The 9,428-nt window shown below is 49.4% G+C and overlaps 1 long non-coding RNA gene across 1 annotated transcript; it reads left to right on the top strand.

Annotated features, from left to right (window-relative positions):
• The first annotated feature begins 1,791 nt into the window (after positions 1-1,791).
• LOC102013327 lies at positions 1,792-2,623 on the top strand. The gene is made up of 2 exons (XR_264519.2): positions 1,792-1,965; positions 2,131-2,623. It is a non-coding gene; the product is annotated as an uncharacterized LOC102013327 (long non-coding RNA).
• The last annotated feature ends 6,805 nt before the right edge of the window (positions 2,624-9,428 follow it).

Genomic DNA, 9,428 nt, shown 5'->3' with positions numbered 1-9,428 from the left:
GCTACTAAAGTCTTGGCCTTGGGAGCAAATGGAAGAAAACGTGTAGAGCACAGTGTCTGGCACACAGAACTAGTGGGCCATCAGAGAGTCTGAGCCATTCATTTACCAGGAAGGACATATTCTGTAGGAGGCATTTTGCCAGTCTAACAAATGGACTTATGTTAGGTTGAGCAAATGAGCTGCTCAAGTGCCCCAGATTTGTGGGTCGGCATCAAAGGCCAGCCTCACATGTGGCCCTGGCTGGGGCGACTGGGCAAGGCTGACACCTTCATTCTGCTGGTGCTGCATGATATATGCAGCCCCACGCACAGTTTGGCTACAGTTTGGCTCTGGAATGTCCCCCAGCCCACGTGTCCCAGGCTTGGTCCCCAGTCTGTGTGCTGTTGAGAGGTAGTGAACCGTTCCAAGGTGGGGCCTGGGTGGTTTTAGGTGACTGAAGGCACACCCTCAGAGGTCTTGTAGGACCCTTGTCTCTCCTTTCTCTTTCATGTGTCAGTAATGAGCTAAATAGCTTTGCTCCCTGCTGTGACATACTGCCTCACCACAGCCCCAAAAGCAACAAGGCCAACCAGCCAAGAACTGCAACCTCCAAAACCAAGAGCCAAAGTAAAGCAGCCCTCTCTATAAACTAAATAGCTCAGAAATTTTGTTACAGGGATAAAAAGCTGAATAACACAGAGGTACAGATCTCCCACCAACTGTGACATCATTGACTGTTCCTTCCTGGCTTCAGCTGAGCATCTCGGGACTCCAACTGGTAAATAGCACCTGGCTGTTGGGTGCAGTCAGATGTTCAGCCATGAGCAGGGGAGGTTAGGACCTTTTTATGAGCCCTGTGGAGGCACACTCAGCTCTGACAATGCTGCTTGGCTATTTCAGCTTCCTAGGATTCTGGAATTGGGGTCTCTACTTCTTTTGGGCTCTTTAGAATCAAAGGTCCCCAGTCAAGCTTCATATCTTCAGGAGGTGTCTAAGTCAGTCTGAGGAAGGTGCTGTGATGGTCCCCCAGATAACCTGGGAAAGCTTGAAGTTCAAGCCAACAGGCTGTGGCAGCAAGGAGGCCCATCTCACTAATTGGATAATGTGTATGAAAGAGCTGATCATACCTGGACCGAAATCAAAGGGCAAACTCAACAGACACACGTCATGCCAGCCTTTTAAATAGGTGCAAATGTTTTCACTCTGGTCCTAGGAGTGAATCTGCATGAATTAAGCATCATCTCTAATGTCTGCCTGATGCCATAACACCCTCAGGAAGAGTTTTGTCATTTTTATTTTGTAAATGCATAAGAGACAAAACTTAATCAGAACTCAAGGACAGTTTGGTTTTATGTTTTTTACCACTTAAACTGGAACAGATGTTTGCTTTTTACTGACCATCGTAACGTCCAAATGTCAAAAAAAGGAAAGAAGAATGGCAGAAGAAGGAGAGAGGCAGAGAAAGGAAAAGGTGGCTGGATGGAGAATCGACATAAGGTTGTAGGGTTTGCTGTCTTGCCAATCTTAAATATAATGACTGCTGAGTCACCTACCTCTGCCACACCTGCAGATTGAAGACAAGAATATGTTTTCTCAGAATGTGAGGAAAAAACAAAGGCAATCATCACAGACAACTGGTACCAGGGACTTCCGTGGGCCAGGCTGCCTGTTTTCTTAATTTCCATTTAGATGGTGATGACTGTAGTATGTCCCGCCAAGGGTAGAAACCAAAAGGCAAGGCCAAGCCCCAGACAGACCCTCCCTCCCCCACCCTGCTTGGTCATAAAGGCTTTCATTTGCCCAGGGTTCTGGAAGCTAAACCTCCCAACCTGTGGACCTTTGGAACAACAAAACACTAATCAAGTCTTAATAACACCATAAAAATGTATGCTCTGGTTGAGTAGACCTTATCTGATATGCCCAGGACCAGAAATATTTCAGATTTCAGCCTTATTCAGATTTTGGACTCTGCATAGACTCTACCAGGTGAGCATCCCTAATAAGAAAATCAGAAACCCAAAAGTGCTCTGAGATCCTAAAGAGATGCTGGATATGTAGACGGTCCAGAAAAGAGCGAGTATTTTAGAGTGAAAGCAAACAATTGGCTCTGAGTAAAAATTAATATTTTTGTTTGCTTCTTTCTAAAACTAGCAAAACTGAAAGCAGTATGTGAACTTCACAAGCATGAAGGAAAGAAAACAAAGGCAAAACTTTCTCCAGCAAACTTTACAGCTTACCACAGATGCTAAAGTGGCAGAGGGCGTTAGAACAGCGGAGGTGATTGCAGCTGTTCACGTTGTTGCAGAGCTGGCTAAAGTGCCTGGTGAGATTCTATGAAGGTTACTTTTTGTGAAAGGTGACCTTTGAGGCTGAGCTTCCGTAAAAAGTATGCACTACCCCTTCTGCAAGGGCAGCAGCCGGATGGCTCTTGCTCTGCTCAAGAGTGAGTCCCTTGTGCCCTGACGCTCTGAGGGCCTGCCAATGTCCACAGGTGGCAGTGTGTCCCGGCCTCACGGTTCAGGCCCAGCAGGAAGGGCTTGCTGCAGCCTGCTCAGCCTCCCTCCATCTGGGCTCATTGTTCTTCCACACATGAAAGTCCTGGCAAGTCTCAACCCGATTAAAGTTCAGAACTCGCTTCTCTGGAGTCACCGAGGAAGCTTCGTGCTACATCAAGAGGGTTAATCGCAAAAAGGGTCAACACCAGAAAATTGCTTTAGACTTGAATGCTTTCTTGGGGGCTTATTTTGCAGAGGGATGGCCCTGGGGCCACTCAGACATAAAGCCACATTAGCTGCCACTCATTGGCACTTGCTATGGGGCAGGCAGCTTCCCCGTGCTGTTCATTCCACGCTCTGGGTACTGACCTTATTCAGGAAGAGACAGAGTAAAACGGGCCACTGTATTCTACAGGCAAGATGGAAGCCTGGGGCAGCTGAATGAGCCCCGGTTATTTCAGAGATAACAAATAAAAGCCAAGATCACACTTCCTGACCCTAAAACCTCCTGCCTGGGCTCCAGCTGCTACCTGTCTGGCTGGGAGCTGCTAACAGGTGTTCTCACCTCTTCTCTCCCATTTCACCTGCTCTGTCAAGAGGACTTGACCTCTCAGTATCGCTCCACAGTGCTCCCCCTTATTCACATCAGGAGCAAACCTGAGAGAGGTAAGAATGGTCATAATGCTCTCCGTAAGCCAGGACAGCAATGCACAAGGGGACTTTGAAGAAGTACTTCCACCCATCTTTCACAGTATTATTACAAAATACACTGTTAGTTCAATTACATAAGACACTGATCTAAATGAACAGAAGGAAAGTTCTTTAGTAGTGGACAGGGTGACCTGGAATTAGGGTTTCATTGTGTGTCCAGAAAGGTGTCTGCACTGCTGTATCCTCTCAGGGCCTTTATCACCCCTGCTCTGTTGGATTGCCTGTGCTTCTCCCATAATAATGCTCACACTGACAGAAGCCTAGCGGCATGCAAACCTCGTGTCTCCTGAGTAGGTAAATGTATCCACCAAATACCCATAAGGAAACAGTCGTTCTGCACCCATCACCTTCATCAGTTCTCAGGTGCCCAGTGAGAAGGGAAAGAATGAAGAAAAATGGCACATTTGAGGGATGGGACCCCAGAGGGCTTGCTGTCCCCAGGACTTGCTGGAAGCAGGCATTTCTGTCTGAGGAAGAGATGGAGAAGAGGAACTCAGCAGGGGACCCTTGGGTTCACCATGCCCAGGGCACAGCAAGCACCAGAGCCTGGCCAGGTTACATGACACAGACCTGTGAGCCGGGGCTTGGGTCTCCATTGGCCTCTCCCCGAGAGCCAGCCTGGGACAGGCACCTGCCTGCCTCTCACCTCTGTGTCTCCTCTCTAACTTGCTTCCTTACTGCACAGGAGAGGACACTGACCACAGGAGGCCACCAGCCCGGCCCCTGACCACATATCAAGGAGCAGGATCTGAGGGAGGGCCCCCGAGGATGCCACCGTGGAAAGCGCCAAGGCAACCATGGAGATGCTGACGTCTCACTTGTTAAAATGACTTCCATTCTTAAAGCAGGGTGGAGGTGAAGTGGAGTGGTGGAGGTGGTGGTGTGTGTGTGTGTGCTTGTGCTTGTGCTAAACAGCGGTAACGATTAGACAAGGTGCGGCTGGCGATGTGGTAGTGTCACTGGGGTCTTATCCACAAGAACCTGATACCATGAAGTGACCTGAGGTCGCTGGCTTCTGACCTGGGCCACCTAGAATCACACAACTGGCCCAAGGGATGCGGACAAATCTATACTCACAGTAGTCTCTCCTCCTGCCTGGAGGAGAGACTTCTTGCTCCTTCTTCTTGCTCCTTTTTTCTTTTTTTTCTTTCTCTTTCTTTTTTTGTCTTCCTGCCTGTCTGTGTGCGTGTGTCTCTCTCTCTTCCTCTGTTCTTCTGTCTTAAGAGTCTGACCAACTCTGCCACAAAGAAAATAGTCTTTGTCTATGTTAAAACCCATTGTACCCCTGAAAAACATGCCGTCACCATACGCCAATCAAAGATAAAGCTTACAAAAGGGCAGCTGGCAGACTCAGCAGAGAATATTGTAGCTTTTAAATTTAGTTTTTAAACTGACACATAGTATTTATACATATACATTTTTAAGTGAGAAAACAAGAGCTCACAAGCACTAGTGGGGCCCTTCTTTCACCCTTTCCACATGGGGAGGAGGATGGGCCCCTGGCTGGGGGGTCACAAGGCCAAATTGGGTCCTTCGTCAGGCCAAGGAGTCACCAGCCACAGCCCGAGCCACAGCCCCACTGTCCTTACCTGAGGGGAGTGGGCAGCTGGCCACGGAGAGAAGCGAGGCAATTTCACAGTCCATACCACACGCAGTGTGCACAGACACGCACACATCTAATTTACAGACAGTTTGAAAACAGCCAAGTTTTTATATGTGGTTAAATCTAGTAAAGTGGAAACTGTCATTTTCAAAGTAACTAATGTCATTGGTTTTGACCCACACCCAGGCAGGCCAGGGGCTGCGACCAGCAGCGAGCCTGGGGTGTTGGAGTCTGATGCTGTAGACCTGACTTGGAGCAGGACTAGAACTCTGTCCTCAGGGCCACGGTGGAGAAGAGGCACGGTACAGTGGCCTCCAAGGGGCTGAGTCCTCCCCAGGCCGATTCTGCCAGCAGACCTGAGGCGGGCGGCCCAGCCCTGGCAGCTTTCATTCCAAAGGGTCAGGCATGGCAAAGCCAGGCCACTGCCAGCAGCTGGCGGCGGGGCAGAGCCCATGTTGGACACAGTCTGCTATGAGTCCTGACCACACCAACTCTCGGGGAAGAGGAAGGGTCCTTCTCACAGGAGCCACACGCTGAGAAAAAAGGCAGACGTAGCCTCACCAAGAATGTTTATCCGCATCCACCCAGGACAACTGTGAAACTGTCTCACCAGCAAAAATGACAGGCTGAGGGCCACCAGAATGTTCCAACCTCACCCATTTCCATGAGCAGCAGGAAGCTTGAGGCCCACAGAGAGCAGAACCAAACCACAGAAGCCAGCAGCAGAGCGGGAGCTGGGGAGGCCAGGACCTCTGAGGCCTGCAGCGTCCAACCAGGTCCCTGGGCAGTGAGGCCACCTGACCGAGCGTGGGTGTAGCTCAGCTCAAACAAGTCCCAGAAGCACCAAGGACACACAGGGCCCAGAGGTGAGAAAGGAAGGAAACCATTACATTTGCCCCCAGAGATGCATTTGCCCCCAGAGATGCATTTGCCCCCAGAGATGCATTTGCCCCCAGATGCGCCCTGCCGACCTGAGGCACACTGCACTCCGAGCCACTGTCCAGCAGGTCCTCACAGTGCCTGGGGAGCTGTGCAAAGACCAAGTGCTGCTTTTTACATTAAAGAATAGGGGGTGGGAATTTAGTTCAGCAGAACAGCACCTGCCTGGCAAGTGCAAGGTCATGAGTTCAATTCCTGGCACTGGAAGAAAAAAAAAAAGTAAAAAATAAATAACAATAAAAACAGGGGTGTGAAGACAGACACGCCTCTCCATCCTGTGGTTTGGCTCCGTTTCCCACCATCTCTCCTCACAGGTCAGGGCATCGCAGGGGAAAGGAGGCTGATTCTGGCCGTGGAGCAGTGCAGAACAAAGGGTACCAAGGCTTTGAAGAGGAGGGGCTCACTCTGGGGACCTCCCTGAGCACCAAGGGGCAAAGGCCCTAGATTGAGTTGAGTGGAGTCCTGTCCTCCTGGGAGTGGCTCAACAGCAGTGGAGGCCAGCACACTGTGACTAAGTGGCTGCAATTTCTCCAAGGAGGCACAGCCATGTGGGAGCCAGCAGAGAGAGGTGGACCTGTTTTGTAAATGAGGCACCCAACCTGGACGTGGTATTGCACATCAGCAATCCCAGCTCTTTGGGAGGCTGAGGCAGGAGGAATGCAAGTTTGAGCCACCCTAGGCAACTTAGCCACATAGCGAGATTCGATCTCAAATTGAAGAAAAGAAACAGTGCTGAGATGTGTAGCTCAGTGTGAAGATCCCAGTGCTACAGAAAACTAAAGCAAAAATCAGAAAACAAAGGCACCCGTGGTGGGGGCACCTGCTCTTGGAATAGGCCTCACTTCTGCCTTGAGGGCCTGTCCTGAGACACAGGGCTTCTGCTTGAGCTCAGCAGTACCTTGCCCTCTGCAGGACACTAGTAGCAGGCCAGCCCTGAGGAAGTCATCTGATCCGCAGAGCACTCTGTCCAGAGTGCTCCGTGGGTCTCCCTTGCATCAGTGAAAACAGGAAAACTAGTTTTCCTACAGCCAGGCAGCAGCTGGCAACAGGGTACAGCCACTGGAAGTGATGCTGTGAGCACCCTACGGGCTGGAAGGACGCCTGTGAGGCCATGCGGAAGAGTGGCTGTGACACACACCACACTAGCTTCTGACAGGACAGGACAGGATGGAGCACATGTGCTCAGACATGGCACCTGACAGGAATGGGCCCAGCAGGAGCTGAGCTTGGGACACATGGCATAGGTGGTGTCCCACTCAGCCGTCTGTTTCTTGTGATGAGAACCTGCACAAGGACACAGGCTGCTGCCTGGGACTAGGAACACCGGGAGCACACAGTGCCAATGAGGATGAGCTGAGCCGGCAGAGCAGATCAGGAGGATCACACACATGCACGTGTGTGTACGTGCACACGCACACACACACACACACACACAGGCACCATCCAATCCCCTGAGAACATCCCTAAGCACCAGTGGCCAGACCCCCCCCCCAACGTCTTCCACAGACCAGTTGGATGGGCATTGACATTTCCGGCTGGCAGCATGCCTGTGCTCCACTAGCTCTATCTCTCCAGGTGGCTTACAGAGGAAAGGAAGACTGGCTTGGTTCCCTATATGTCATGACTAGGAATCTGTGCCCAGGGACTCAAGGGAGAAACCAGTCCTCCAGAAAATCATGTGAACTCAAAATGGGTGCGCTTGGCTTTAACTTAAATTTGATAAAAATCAGGGAATAACATGAACAATTGAGATTGTTTCCACTCCGGTCCAGAGCCTCTCTCCTTCATCATAGGTGTAACGGTGCCCCATCCCATCACCTCCACCTGTCCCAGACCATCACCATCTTTACCACCTCCACCTTTGCCCTCATCTTCACCACTGAAATTTACCATCCCACTTGGAATTAGAGACCTGGTCTCAAGATGGGTGTGCCTGGTTCCCGGTTTCTGCTGCTTACAGAGGTGGGAGGGACATTTGTGCCTGGTGGGGTATGTTGCAGGCCTGCTGGACTCAGGTCTCTGCCCATCTAACGCTCAGCCAGCCTCTCTGAGCGTGGGTGACAAACATGGTAACTCCTGGCAGGGCCGGCTTATTCTGTGCCTGGCCAGCTATCGCCCCGCAGAAGAAGCAGTGGGGACCAAGGACATGGAGTGAGGGACACAGGGCCACCTCTATCCATTCAGAAGAGCCTTTTTAGGAAAGGTAATTTATTACCACGTGAGGAAAGGAGTAAATAAGCTACATTCCAACTGGGGCTGCTGAGTGAATCCAAAAGGTGGTGATGGTCAGGTACCTGTATTTGTTTCACAAAAGTCAGACTAGTTTCCTCCTCAACTAGTCTCTGTAAGTTTTTATTTGTGTCACATCGCAGGAATAAAAATGGCTTTGTTTTTCTTTTTAGTTATCTAATTTATTTTATTAGTCCATGTTTACAGTATGTGGAGTTTACGCTGGTCTTAGGGAGTGAGTACACATATAACACACCTCAATTCTTTTTACTCTCCGTCCCCTCCCTGCCACTCTTGCCTCCCTCCAACTCTAAATCCTCTCGCTGTTTTCATTATTATTGCTGTTAGAGTTGGTCCATGTTCATGACAGGTCGTGTTTGCATTCTGTGTGGGCACTTGGGACATGCACATGACACATCTTGAATCTTCTACCTTCCTCTTCTCCACCCAGCTCCCCTTGTCTTGATCTTCTGGATCCTTCCCATTTGGGGAAGATCCCTCTCTGTACCCTTCTGTTGGTCCTCTGTCTTGCTCTTTGTTTTTTCTTTGTCTTACTCAAATGAGAGATACCATGTAGTGAGTCTGATTTGTTTCATTTCTTTAATTAAATTTCTTTCATTTAATGATTTCTATCATTTTTTTCATTTCATATTTCCCATTTTCTGATAAATGTCATGAATTTCTCTTTCCTTACAGTGAGTAGTATTCCATTATGTGTAGATACCACATTTTCTTTATTCATTTGTCTGTTGATGGGCATACAGGAAGATTTTGCTATTATGAATTATGCTCCTATAAACATTGGTATGCATGTATTGCTGTAATGTGATAACTTTAGCTCTTTGGGGAAGGCACAACTGGAATTTCTAATTTTAGTCCTTTGAAAAAATCTCCATACTGATTTCCATGATGGTTGTATTATGGCAATTTACATTCCCACCAATGATGTAGGAGGGAATTATGCTGCACCAGGCCAGCATTTGTATTCTTTGATTTTTTTTGGTGATTGCCATTCTTTCTGGTGTGAAATACATCTCAGTGCTGTTTTAATTTGCATTTCTCTAGTGGTCAGAAACATTGAACATTTTTTATGTTAGCCATTTGTACTCTTTTTTTTTTCTGACAGGGTCTTGCTATGTAGCCCCGGCTGTCCTCTAACTCACAGCAATCCTCTTGCCTCAGCCTCCTGAGTGCTGGGATTACAGGTGTGTGCTACCATGCCTGGCCCATTTGTATTCCTTTTTCTGGGTTTGCCGCTCATGAAATAGGCTGACCAGGCTGGGAAGAAGAGAAAGGAGACAAGAGCAGCTGAGAGTAAAGTAGGGGAGCAGGCAGGTAAGGCCCAGGGACAGGGACAGGAGGGCGTGGGAGGGGCGTCTAACTCTGGGTTGGGGTTGAGCATGGATGCAGCCCGGGTGAGAGAAGAGGGCCGGGGAGAACAGTGGGCTGGGCTGCAGTGAGCTTGTGCACTT

Source organism: Chinchilla lanigera, unplaced genomic scaffold (genome assembly GCF_000276665.1).
Source record: "Chinchilla lanigera isolate Chin_1 unplaced genomic scaffold, ChiLan1.0 scaffold00114, whole genome shotgun sequence".
NCBI classification, from domain to species: Eukaryota; Metazoa; Chordata; class Mammalia; order Rodentia; family Chinchillidae; genus Chinchilla; species Chinchilla lanigera.
This window is presented reverse-complemented; position numbering and strand designations above follow the sequence as displayed.